This window comes from Phoca vitulina, unplaced genomic scaffold (genome assembly GCF_004348235.1).
Source record: "Phoca vitulina isolate PV1807 unplaced genomic scaffold, GSC_HSeal_1.0 scaffold1, whole genome shotgun sequence".
In the NCBI taxonomy this organism is placed as follows: Eukaryota; Metazoa; Chordata; class Mammalia; order Carnivora; family Phocidae; genus Phoca; species Phoca vitulina.
Genome location: NW_022589704.1, coordinates 26,262,487 through 26,276,210, shown reverse-complemented (window position 1 = coordinate 26,276,210; position 13,724 = coordinate 26,262,487). Strand labels below are relative to the sequence as shown.

The window sequence follows — 13,724 nt, the reverse complement described above, 5'->3', positions numbered from 1 at the left end:
AATACATTCATATTTCTGCTCTACAATCCCCTCATCAGGGTCTTGACTTGACTAATATATGTAAAATAGCTTTAGCCTCTCAATTCATGACACTCCACTTCCTTATAATGCTTATTGTTCCTGATAGTCACGATCTGATATTTTATTACATTCTAGTAAGGAATTTATTTTAAGGGCAGACCTATATTTTGGCCAAGGTTCCAACTGCCAGCACTTAGGTATATAATAATTGTCAAATATTTGTTGATTGAATTAATAAACAAACAAGTGAGGCTTGATTTTGAAATGTGTTCCAAGATTTCGGTAGTAATAAATCATAACAACACCTATTTCAATTATTATTTTTAAAATAAATGTTACAAACAAAGCAATATATAAATATAATGTGTCACAACCAAATGTGGTTTTCAATTAGTACATACTGGCTCAGTATTTTTTTTTTTAAGATTTTATTTATTTGACAGAGAGAGATAGAAGAGATGGAACACAAGCATGAGGGAGCTGGAGAGGGAGAAGCAAGCTCCGCGCTGAGCAGACAGCCTAATGCCAGGATTGATCCCAGGTTGCTGGGATCATTACCTGAGCTGAAGGCAGATGCTTAAGGACTGAGCCACCCAGGCACCCCATACTGGCTCAATATTTTTAATCTTTTTTTTTTTTAAGATTTATTTATTTTAGAGAGACAAAGTGAATGAGCAGGGAGAGAGGCAGAAGGAGAGAGAGAGTCCTGAAGCAGTCTCCCCACTGAGCACAGAGCCCAACACAGGACCTGATCCCAGGACCTTGAGATCATGACCTGAGCCAAAATCAAGACTCAGCCACTCGACCAACTGTGGCTCAATATTATTATAAAAATTCAATCCTTGGAGGTGCATGCGTAGCTCAGTCGGTTAAGTGACTGACTTTTGATTTGGGTTCAGGTCATGATCTCAGGGTCGTGAGATTGAGCCCCGCATCCGGCTTTGCGCTAAGCGTGGAGCCTGCTTAAGATTCTATCTCCATCTCCCTCTGCCCTTCCCTCCCACCCCCTGCTCACACTTGCTTGCTCTCTCTTAAAGTAAATAAGTAAATAATCACTGATATTCACCACATTAAAAGATTAAAAGAGAAAATATAGGGACGCCTGGATGGCTCAGTCAGTTAAGTGTCTGCCTTTGGCTTAGGTCATGATCCCAGGGTCCTGGGATCTAGTCCTGCATCGGGCTCCTTGCTCAGCAGAGAGCCTGCTTCTCCCTCTGCCTGTCAATGCCCCCCTGCTTATGCACTCTCTCTCTGACAAATAAATAAAATTTAAAAAAAGAAAATTTTATGATCTTAATAGGTGAAGAAAAAGCATTTGACAAGATCTAATATTCATTCATGACTAGGAAAAAAACCCTCAGATAAGGAAAAGAAAGAAAACTGTTTAAAGAGCATCTATACAAATGCCTACAGATCACTTTACAATTAATGATGAAAGACTGATGCCTTTGCCCGATGACTGGTAATGAGACAAGGTGTCTGTTCTCACCACTCCTATTCATCATACTGAGGTCCTAGCCAATGGAACAGATGAAGAAAAAAGAAATAAAAAGCATACAGATTGGAAAGGAAAAAGTAAAATTGTTTCTATTCACAGATGAAATTATTTTCTACATGGAAAATCCCAAGGGATCTATTAAAAAAAAAAAAAAAAAAGCTTCTAGATCTAATGAGTTTACTAAGGTAGCAAATATAAGGTCAAGATACAAACATCATTTATATTTCTAAAATGAAAAACTGGATGAAAAAAGCAAGGAACACCCTAAATGGAGTGATATGCTGTGTTCATGGATTATTGAATATTGTTACAATGTTAATTCTTCTTAAAAAACTGATCTATAGATTCAACACAATCCTAATCAAAATCTTGGCAGAATTTTTTGCTGATATCAAAAGCTGATTCAAAAATTCACATGGAGGGACACCTGGGTGGCTCAGCCAGTAAACGCCTGCCTTCGGCTCAGGTCATGATCCCAGGCTCCTGGGATGGAGTCCCGCATTGGGCTCCTTGTTCAGCAGGGTACCTGCTTCTCCCTCTGCCTGCCACTCCCCCTGCTTGTGCTCGCTCTCTTTCTCTCTCTCTGACAAATAAATATATAAAATCTTAAAAAAAAAAAAAATTCATATGGAAAAGCCAAGGAACTAGAAAACAAAACAAGAGAAAGAACAAAGCTGAAGGACTCAAACTACCTATCTATTTAGTCAAAATAAATGTGGCATCGGTAAAAGAACGAACACAAAATCAATAGAATAGAGAGCTCCAAAACAAACCACCACACATATGGTCAACTGATTTTTGACAAAGATGTAATGGCAATTCAATGTAAAAAGACTAACTTTAAACAAATGGTTCTGGAACAATAAGACATCCATATGCAAAACACTGAAACTTAACTCATATCTCATAGGATATACCTTATATAAAAACAGTCACATCCAACAGAATGGATCATAGACCTAAAAGTTAAACTTAAAACCATAAAACTTCTAGAAAAATACACAGAAAAAAATCTTTATGGGTTAGACAAAGATTTTAGATAGGACAACAAAAACATTATTCATAAAATTGATAAACTGGACTTCCTCAAAATTAAATACTAAACATAAGAAACTAAAACATAACAATTTATGCAGAAGATATATGTTCAAGTTAGTAGAAATCAAATGTGCATACTCCTGAAAGATTTTTTTTTTACCATTCAGGTTAACTCTAAGTAATGGCTTCAACCATTACACAGTTTTTTTTTTTTGTTTTTTTTTTTGTTTGTTTGTTTGTTTTTAAAGATTTTATTTATTTATTTGACAGAGAGAGAGACACAAGCAGGGGGAGGGGAGAGGGAGAAGCAGGCTTCCCGCGGAGCAGGGAGCCTGATGCGGGGCTCGATCCCAGGACCCTGAGATCATGACCTGAGCCGAAGGCAGACGCTTAACGACTGAGCCACCCAGGTGCCCAACCATTACACAGTTTTAAACTGTAGTTATTTTCAGTCACTTACTATTTCATTTTTAGGCATAACAGACAAACGGCTAGAGGCAGAATACATAAGAAATACTGATTTAGAACATAAAATAATGAATTCTGCAAATTTACCTCAATAGTAAGCTAAACAAGTTTTGGTGACTGATGTTGATTTGCCTCAAAAGTCCATGTTCTTGAGTTTTCAGATTATGGGTGACAGTCAAGTGTTCAACATACTGTAGCTTTTTTCCCCTTGGAAATACATATTATAGGATGTGGTGACATAGACCATAAAACTGCAATTTTCTTGCAACTATTTTGGAATGATATCTATTTCTAATGTTTGTTGTACAGAGTTGAAATGATGATTGCTTTTTTCCTTTTTTAAGTAAAAAAAATGGCATAAAAATTTTTAAAGGCTTACAAATACCAAATATAAAAAATGTCAACATTAAAAAAAATTAGTCCCATTAGTTCTATAAAGTGTATTCCACATGATCACAATTATTTTATAGCACTTCCAGTATTTCAGAAGCCAATTTAAAAAAACAAGACAGTAAGAATATCTAGCTACAAGTAAAGTCATCTGGTTTTCATTTGAGTATAAAGACTATCCACACCACAACATGTTATTTATAAAGAAGTGCTTGTGAATGGCAGCTGAAAACCTACTTCATCTTTTAAAAACAAAACGAAAACTTTCCAAAAATTACAGAAATAAACAAGTTTAAAAAGAGACAAACTGACTTTCAAAAAGCAGAAAATGAAGAAATGGCCAACCTTGAGTCATATAGTTTTGTCTATTTTTGGTAGGAGCTAGATTTTTAACCTCCATTTAATATATATTCAATATAAAGCCAAACATTCAACAATTCAGTTAATACATATTTATTGAGCAAATATAACAAACACCATCTTAGTTACTAGAGAGATGACAGTGAACATCAAAGATAAGGTTTCCATTCTCACAGAGCTTACATTCTAGCAAATGGTAGATACAGAGTAAACAGACAAAAAAATACCAAGTAAATAAGGGTTCCCTAGTGTTCTTATAAAAAACTAAACAGCGATACAGCATGTCAACATTGAGACAGGAGTTACTTTAGATTTGTAGATGAACGAAGGCCTTGGTGTTGGTGACATCTGCTCTGAGATCTGAAATGACAGTAACGAACCAACCAAGACTTGGGGGTAAGAGCCTTCCAAGAAAAAAAGCCAACTAATAAAATGTTTTTAAACAGGAATAATTTTGGTGTGTTTGTGGAACAAAAATAACAAATATATCTAGAACGTAATGAGCCAGAGAGACAAAGTAAGAGGAAATAAGATCAGAGAGACAAATGGTTTGCCAAGACATTTTATGTAAGTCAAAGGAAAACCCCTAAAGGTATTTGGATAAGATAGTAACATGATTTAATACACATTTTTATTTTTAAAAAATTCCTCTAGCTGTTCTACAAAGAAAAAGTTTGTATAGGAGAAAGAATGGAAATGGCTTCCAAGAAGAGAAGCAGGGAGACCAATTAAAAAGCTACTTGAAGTAATCTAAACAAGAGATAGTACCAGTGGCTTGGGATTAGTGAGGTAGTACTAGAAATGAAAATGGATGAATCTAAGATACGTTTCAAGGTAGAACTGACAAAACTTTTGATAGCCAAGATTTTATGGGGCCAAAGGTAAAGGAAGCAATTAATTATGACTCTTAGATTTTTGGATTGAGCAACTGAGTTGTCAGTGATGCCATTTTCTGAAATGGAGCAGAATCGAGGAGACAGAAGGTTGAGGGAGAAAAATAAAAAGTTCTGTTTGGGATATGTTGACTTTGAAGTACCTATTAGCCATCCAAGTGGAAGTAGTTAGATAAACAAGTCTAGAGTTCAAGCAAGAATTCATAGAGATACCATTTTTGGGAGTCACTGGTTATAAACAGTATTTAAAGCCAAAGGACCAGAAGCGGTTTTTTTTTTTTTTTTTAGATTTATGTATTTATTTTAGAGAGAGAGAGAGCATGAGTCAGGGGAGAGGAAGAGGGAGAGAATCCCAAGCAGATTCCTGGCTGAGTGCGGAATCTGATATGGGGCTCAGTCTCACAGCCCTGAGACCATGAGATCATGAGATCATGAGATCATGACCTGAGCCAAAATCAAGAATACCAGATGCTGAATACAAAAAAGAAGAAATATTTGAAGCAATAACTGAGAATGCCTCCAAATTAATGTCAGACATCAAACCACAAATCCAGAAAGTTCAGAGAACATGAATAAGACAAATGCCAAAAGTAAATAGCATATATCACTGGATAAATGAAGCACTCTATTAAAATTGTATTACATAATTTATATACAATTATATACAATAATAGTATACTTACAACAAATAATAGTTCATCTAAAAATCATTTATCACATATTTTTCCCATTAAAATGAAAGCCACATGAAGGCGGGGTTTGAATGTTTTCACTCAGTGCTGTATCCTAGAATACCGTTTGGCACATAGCAAGCAGGCCCTTAGTAAATATTTCTTCAATAAATAGCTTCAAAAAATAATAAAATTACATGGGTTTGAATTGTGTGGGTCCACTTACATGTGGATTTTTTTCAAGAAATACAGTACTGTAAATGCATTTTCTTTTACGACTTAATCATTCTTTTCTCTAGCTTATTTTATTGTAAGAATATATAATACACCTAACATACAAAATATGTGTTAATCAGGTATTTGTGTTATAGGTAAGACTTCCAGTCAACAGCAGGCTATTAGTAGCTAAGTTTTGGTGGGGGGGGGGGGGCGTCAAACGTTATACGTAGATTTTTGACTGCATGGGGGGTCAGCACACCTAACCCCCACATTGTTCAAGGGTCAACTATATTTTAAAATGCCTAGGAAGGAGGTTCATGAGATACTTTATTATGAAAGGAGTCTTAAGATTAGGAAATATTAGTATAGAACACTGCTGTCCAGTAGAAATATGATATGAGTTACACATTTAATTTTAAATCTGCTACTAGAATATATTTTAAAAAGTAAAAATGAAATTTTAATTTATTAAAATATTTCAGTCTGTAATTAATATAAAAGTATCTTGATGAGATGTGCTAAGTCTCAAAATCCAGTGTTTTTTACATTTAACAAACTCAATTTGGACTAAACACATTTCAAGAGCTTGATAGTCACATGTGGTTAAGGACTACTGTACTGGACAGTACAAAGTATAAAGTATAGTCCCCCTAAGTAAACAAGAATCAACCATTAACTAAAATATTAGTCCCCAAAGTTCTTAGCCAAACATATTGTTTTGTATTTTTAGGCACCTATAGTATTTCAGAATGTTCAAAAATATGGAAAAGACAAATCCTTAAAAAGCTTTCAAAGAAGCATCAAAGAAGCATCTTGATCTCATGAATATTTAGTTTCTAATTATTCTGGTTTCTAATTATTCAGTTTCTAATCAGGCACATAACTGTGTGGTGCAAAAAGTACTTGGATCTTAGCTAAATCTAAGAAATTTCTTTCAAGCTGCTAAAATACTGTACTCTATTCCAGGCACCATTTATTTCATATACACCTAAGATACTCAGGTAAAACAGGTACCTCTTCTAAGAGTTTAATATATAGGACTTCAAAGAACCTGTAATGGATAAAACTGAGAAAAACTGAACTCCTTTTGGCCACAAACACAGAACTAAAATATTAATCTAACAGGATCTGCAAGCTAAGAAACCAACCATATCAGTACCCTTTCAGATTATCCTAATTATCTGTCAAGAAGCAAATGTTCTTGATAATCCAAAAATCAACTGTATTTCCTGAGCATGAATTTCACTTCTATGTTTTTACAACAAAGTTTTCAACTTACATTCCAGTTTTAATTAATTAGTTAATTAAAAAATTCTTTAGCACATCCACAGCCCAGAAATTTTGAGGGTGGCAAAAAACAAAACCAAAAACTAATCTGTTATAAATCTTTTACAGATAATCCACCAAGTAAATAACCCTATAGTGAACAGTCCGGATCTCACTACATATCCTTTTTTCTTAGAAGTCTCACAAAAAAATACCAATCAGAGAGAAAATTGCAGCCAGGCAAAGTTTATGCCTTTAAATTATAAACATTTAAAAACTACAAAGAATTAAAACTTTTTGTCTTTTCTTTTTGTCCATATTAAACTCATTATTATATAAATCAAATTAGTTCAGTAAAAAGTCTACATCATAAATTCTAACTTTTGTTCTACAATCTAATCCAACACATTCATTGTGAATTAAGGAAGAAATCAATTGTTACGTTACCACAAATAAAAAGCTTTGCCCTGATGTCTACAAAATGTTTCCATTAGTGACATAATCTTTTTTTATAAATCATACATATTTATGAATTTAGCATTAAATATAAAATGGTCCTGTAGACATCATGAGATATAATAAATATTATGTCATCCCTCAAAAATTGCATGTACATAGTGAGATAATTATGATGTCAATAATTACTGAGTTGATCCCAACACTTAGATCAGGTCTTTACAATATATATGTCATATATACCAAATAATTTTTGGCATTTCTACTTTTCTAAGAAAAAAATCAAAAGTTTGCTAATCTAGTCTATCTTCAGAAATGAAACTGATAATCTAGATAATTTAGATAAAAACCACCCTTCCTCCTGAAAATGAACATTAAAAATTAAAGGCCAAATCTGATTTTCCACCCCCTAAAGTACTGCTCCAGATTTTAACTATGATTTATATTCTAGCACGTGTATGTATATTTCATATAGTCCATGGAAAATACCCTATTCAAATCCACCCTGAACATTAAATTTACTCTTTTGACTGGAATCTGGATAATCCCAGTTATCTTAAATGTAGTAACACGAACTAGGAATTACATTATCACAAATAAGGCAGATTCATCCTTAAGTTTTAGACAGTAAAAACTACCAATGACATTTTGAGAAAGGGGAAAAGCCTGAAGTAGGGACAAATATTAAATTATTTGCACAGTAACAACTTAAATGTGATTCAGACAGCTGATCCATTAGAATAACAGTCAGAGAAAGAATAGGAAAAAAGACAAATTCTCTTAGCAAAGTATGAAAAGCTCTTTCAAACATTACTAAAATATAAGACTCAAAAATTTTAATTTGTAACTCATAAAGAAAAAATCTAATTAAAACAATAGTAATGAGAAAGAGTTTACACTGGTATTAATTTTACTCCTCAAAAATACAGGAATTAATGGAAGATATAAATACAAAATACAGTGTCATGTTTTCAAGATTTCTTTCTTAAATGTGGGCATTCTCAATTTACAGCAGAAAACACTGCAGTAATTGGCATGACCAGGGTACAGTTGGCTCAGTACTTTGTACTCAGTAATGTTTACAGCAAGAACTTCTTCCACTTTGAAAACTATCCCTAAAAAGGAATTCTCTTTGAAGACTAAAGGAATTTAATTAAAGATAAAGCCACTTGGGTGGCCACATAATACATCAAACAGATCATACTTCAAGCAGAATTATTACTACTCAGTTATAAGTGCATGACTCATAGGAATATAAATGAAGAGTTGTTTTTTGTGTGTGTGTACATCTGCTTGGATCCAGAAATTTACATTTAGAAGTGTACTATCATATTTGCTCCAATTTAATTTCAAGTCGTTAAACACTGATTAATGATCTACACATAAAACTTTTTAAAAATTACTTTGAAAAACATGCTTGAGAATTCTTGGTCTTCTAGAACCGAAACCAGACAATAAATACAAAGTTCATTACAAATGTTAACAAAACCTCAATATTATAAATGAATGCCTTTTCTCCCAATTCTGCAATACTTAGAGAACTGTCGCATCCATATAGAAATAAAATGTGCTTCTAAAATCCTAAACATATCATCAAGTATTAAAGACTTTCATTATTGTCTTCAGATTTTCATTATAGACTGTCCACAGGCAAGTACAATATTACCATTTTTATTAACATTTGCTGATTATTTATCCTACATGCAGTAAGGAGCCCAGTTCACTGAAATCTCTCTTAAGACAACATCTAAAAGGAAAAACAAATAGAAATCTTGTGGAAATGATACACCTTCCTTGCCTTTTGAAATTGAACATACAGAAAGTAATGTAAGATTGTACTGATGATTCAGGGTCATCCTTATGTAGAGTATTCCCTTATAGTCCCATAATGCAGTCAGGACTTTTAGGATAGAGGTATAAGATGATATGCTTTAAAGTCAGTAAACTGGTCGCTAATTCCCTACGACCTGTCACTTCTGTTGCAAGCAGCCCCACTCCTTGCAGTTTTTAACTTGTGAAACCCAATTGGTAAACAATCCTAAACACAATTCTAAACCCGAAAGAAACAGCTTTCTGCCTCCTTTACGATCTAAAACTGTACAGACCAATGCAAAAGGACATGAAAGGAAAATAACCAAATAAATGAAAATAAAAATTACAGATGAAATATAAGGTTTATGTGGTAGGTTAAAGGCAGTAAAAAATGTTATAGGCAGTAATACATGGAACAATGTGAATAATGAAATAAAGGAACTTTAGATAGTAGGCTTTAAAAAAAATAACACCAAAAAATAAATAAAAAATAAAAAAAAAACACAGAAAAGGCTACACATGAAACTAGAATGATCAAAGTGAAATCTGTAAGTGAATTCCATACAAGATAGATAAATGAATAAAGGAAATGAAATAGTTTATCATGATAAATGGCATAAAAAACTGGATAGAACTCTTGGATAATGCAGGAGTTGAACATGAGAAGTCACTGGACCTTTTTAGGAGACAACTGTGAGATCAGTGAGGCCCCTATCTGAAGGGAGAAGTACTCAAAGTAATGAATCAAACAATTACGGTATACTGCCAACAATGTACTGGTAAACTGAGTAAGACAAAAAAAATAAGACATCATTTCCTGATCTTCCAGAGGTCAAAAAGGTAAATATTAATAAGCCAACTGGCAAGTATTCATTGAGCACCCACTTTGTGATTTGCAACATGTCAAATATGAAATATATTCTCCTTGAAGCAGCTTACAGTAAGAAGATAGATATACCACAGTTATTGTGGAAACAATAACTTAAGGCAAATTAAAGCAAGGTTTTTTGTTTCAATACTAACACTAGATGATGAACAAGGACATAATGTGAGGCTGGCTCATACACGAGATGAGTATAAATTGATACAACATTCTGGAAGGTAGTTTGGTGATGTTCAAGAGCCTTAAACACACACAACCCCAGACTCTGACCTAGTAATCTCTTTTACAAATCTAAGGGGAAAAAAAATTTCAAAGATTTATGTAAAAGGCAATTCTCTGTAGTGTAGTTTGTTAGCAAAACAACAGAAACATCCCAAAGATCTGCCAATAGGAAAAATTTTAAATATAATAGTTACATGATATAATTTTAAGCAGCCAAATATAATTTTTCAAAGACTAATGACATGGGAACATTTATGAGGTGGAATTAAATGAAAATATATCACATGAACCCAGTTATAGGAAAAATTCACAAATACACATATTTAGAAATACAAACTGTATTATTTGCACTCATCTTTATTTTCCAAATTATTTTATAAGATTATTTAATAAAATAAGCAATTGTTATTTGAAAAGGCACATACGATACACACGCAAACGATAAATGTAAAAAATAAGTGTCATAGAATTGGCCTGGATTAAGAAAAAATTCATGTAAAAACTTACTCTAGAAGCGCTAGGGAAGAGAAGTAATGATAATCTTTCTAGATTAAAACTACAAAGAAATGATGGCAACCTGACACTGATCAAGTAGGTGGAAACAGGGAGAATCAAAGATAATAGTTACTACAATAGATTTTGAAGATATTCAAATATATCCTATTTCATGATTCATTCAGTTTATAATCTTCCAGTATGCTGGATTAAAAAAAAAAACTTTTACTATAAAACCATGTCACTTAGCAATTTCTGTATTTTTGCAGTGTTGGTAAAGATTGTAAACTACTTTTACTAACACAAGGTATTTAATTCTCATAACAATCTCTTAAAGCAGGGACAGTATTATGAAACTATTTACAAGACGAAACAAACATTGAGAAAAGAGGGGTTGTGACTTGCCCAAGGAAACGGCCAGTTAAGAATTGGAAACAGTAGAAACCACTCAATGCTAAACTCTTTTTCAAGCAATCTACATTCCAGAACACCAGGTTTTTCTCCAATATTGAATTATTTTTAGACCCACTTTTACCTAGTCAAAAACAGTCAGTTTTGTCTGCAGTATTGGTAAATATCTCACTTAGGCTTAGTTGGTAACAAAACTGCCCCATCCTGTATTTTAAAAACATTCCTACAGAACCAAACTCAGCACGAAGTTAAGCCAAATGAGTAAGACGAAAGAAGTTACCGTCTTAAATCTCACCAGCTGACTAAAGTTTGGGGAATCAAAAAGGAATGTGCATCTCTGTTTAAAAAAAAAAAAAAATCGATCTCCCACACCCCCACCCCCAGAGCCGCGCCTCACAGCTGATCCGAGGTAAAGGGTGGAGTGGATCTGCGCGGCAGAGCGGGCAGGGAACCAACCAAAAACTAATCCTCTCACAGTGAAAGACAAGAAGGTCCATCCCAGTGCCTTCCCTCTTGGATGTAAAGCTAACCTCTTCCTTTCTTTAACCACCAGAAAACAGCCTTCTATTTCTTGCTACCAATCACCACATATCCTCAAATTTTCCAGCAACGTCGGTCCCTTCGAAATACGGAGAGACACAAACTTGGAAACACCATTCCTCAATAATTCTCTAGATTCTTCTCCACCCCATCTAATTCTAAAAACCAAATCAACGTTGCCTGAAATAAAGTATAAAATAAAAGTAAACAAGGGTCACATCCAACACAGACGGCTCCGCTTCAGAGCTCCCCAAAAACAGCCGACACCTCAACCGCACCCGACGAGGCGCGGCAGCTAAAACAAGGGGCGGGCCCAGGAGACCACGTGTTCTGCCGTCTGCGCACGCGCCAGCCAAAACAAAAGGGAGGCCCGCCAAGCCCCTCCCCTGCCCCACGTGACCACGTCTAGGTCCGCCCCCACCCCTCCCTCCATTCCTTCTCTCCCCTCCCCTCAGCTTCTGCCAAGGCTGTTAGGTTTAGCCGTTTAAATTTGGCTGCGGTCCGACCCCTGCCCTAGAGCGCGATCCTGTGCCGGGACCCGGCGTCCAACAGCCCATAGGATTCGGGGGGCGAAGGGGCTGCCGTTCGGCTGCCTGGCCCGCAAGTCCACCCGGCGGTCTTCTCCGCTCTCCCCTCCCCGCGCTGCCGCCGTCCCCGGCAGAGGAGACCCACCCCCCTCAGCCCGCCGCTGAGACGTCGGCCACTCGCCTGCTGGGGCGCCCTGGCTCCCCTCCGCCGCCGCACCTTCGGTCCGGCCGTGGTGGGGGCTGCTGAGGTGATCTCTAGCTGCCCGCCCGCCTCCCCCCACCCGGGGCGCCGCTGACTCGTCTCCAGAGCGCGCCCCGCTCCCGCCCCGGCCGCCGCCGCGGTTTAACAGTCCGCCCGCTGCCCGGAGCTCCGGGCGGCTCGGGGACGGAACCCTGCCGTGGTGGAGGGGCAGTGGGCGGGGCGCAACGCCAGCCAATGGCAGCGGGGGAGGGGAAGCGCCATGCAAATGAGCGCGGGTGGCGGGGAAACCCCGGCAGGGGGCGGGGCCTGCAGCAGGGGCTGCGAGCGTTCTGGAAGTCGCTGGAGCACGACGCCCGAATCCTGGTGCAGAGGCGCGGCGACTCCCTGGGGGTGGGTTCCGGGTCGTTCTCGCTTCCTCCTTACCTCTTCCCTTGCCAGCGGGAAACACGCGCGCGCGCACACGCACACACAGACACACACGCACAACAAAAATACGGGCTTGTGACTTCCCGCCCTTGCTTTGCTATTTCTGTACTACCGTGACAGGAAAAGCAAAGAGGGGAAAGTCAGGCGGCATTACGCCCTACCGCCCGCGCTCGGGCTGCGCCGGCTCCTGGCGTCCAGACCCTCCCGCCTTGCGGCTCCAGGGGCAAGTTTTAACAAAGCTTTGTCACAGTTGCCAAATCTGTACTTCTCCGTGGGTTTGCTTGCATACGTGCTCTGCGCTCAAATCCAGAGTCATAATTCTGTACGACTCCCGAGAGGCTCTGAAATAGGGTGACAAATCTGCTTTGGATCCAGCTGGGTCGTTTTATGGTAAAAATCAGGAGCCGCCCGCTCAAGCATTTTTAAATCCGTACAAAGCTGTTTTGAGTGGCGTTGGAGTTAACTCTGTTCTGCAGTAGCGCAGTCAAATAAATAAACGGGGTTTTGTGTGGAGATAGTTGGCCAGGGACACATAAAAACATTTCTGAGAGTCTTGCACCTGGCTCCACTCACCACTAAACGACACCCGGGCATTTCCCCCGCCCCGCACTTTTTTTTTTAATAAACTGGGCACTAAATATAGTTCTTTTGATGTACTACAGGCTTTCTTAAGCATCTAATTTACACATAAAATGATTTAAGGAATAAAGCGCACTAGAATTTTAGATCCAAAAAGACAATTGCCATTATTTCAACCTTACTAATTGAGTAAGATCAGGATGGTGGGGGGAGGCGGGCAGGGGAATCCAAGGAACTGGAGTTATAACAAAGCATTAAGGCCCTGACACAGATTACTTGAATTAGAAAATAACCTCCTTGTTCCCGGTTTTTCTAGTGCATTGGGACATTACTGCAATAACTTTATG

At 37.1% G+C, this 13,724-nt stretch overlaps 1 protein-coding gene across 6 annotated transcripts in view; it reads right to left on the bottom strand.

Annotated features, from left to right (window-relative positions):
- KANSL1L (KAT8 regulatory NSL complex subunit 1 like) overlaps window positions 1-12,535 on the bottom strand; it is a 148,341-nt gene extending 135,806 nt beyond the window's left edge. For 2 of the 6 annotated variants that reach the window (XM_032403090.1, XM_032403097.1), the window contains exon 1: window positions 12,352-12,534. The gene's annotated coding sequence lies outside the window, so the exon portion shown is untranslated. Of the gene's footprint in view, window positions 1-12,351 lie in introns of all 6 variants that reach the window. The other 4 variants (XM_032403069.1, XM_032403104.1, XM_032403111.1 and 1 more) reach the window with 3 other exon arrangements.
- Window positions 12,536-13,724: the final 1,189 nt, after the last annotated feature.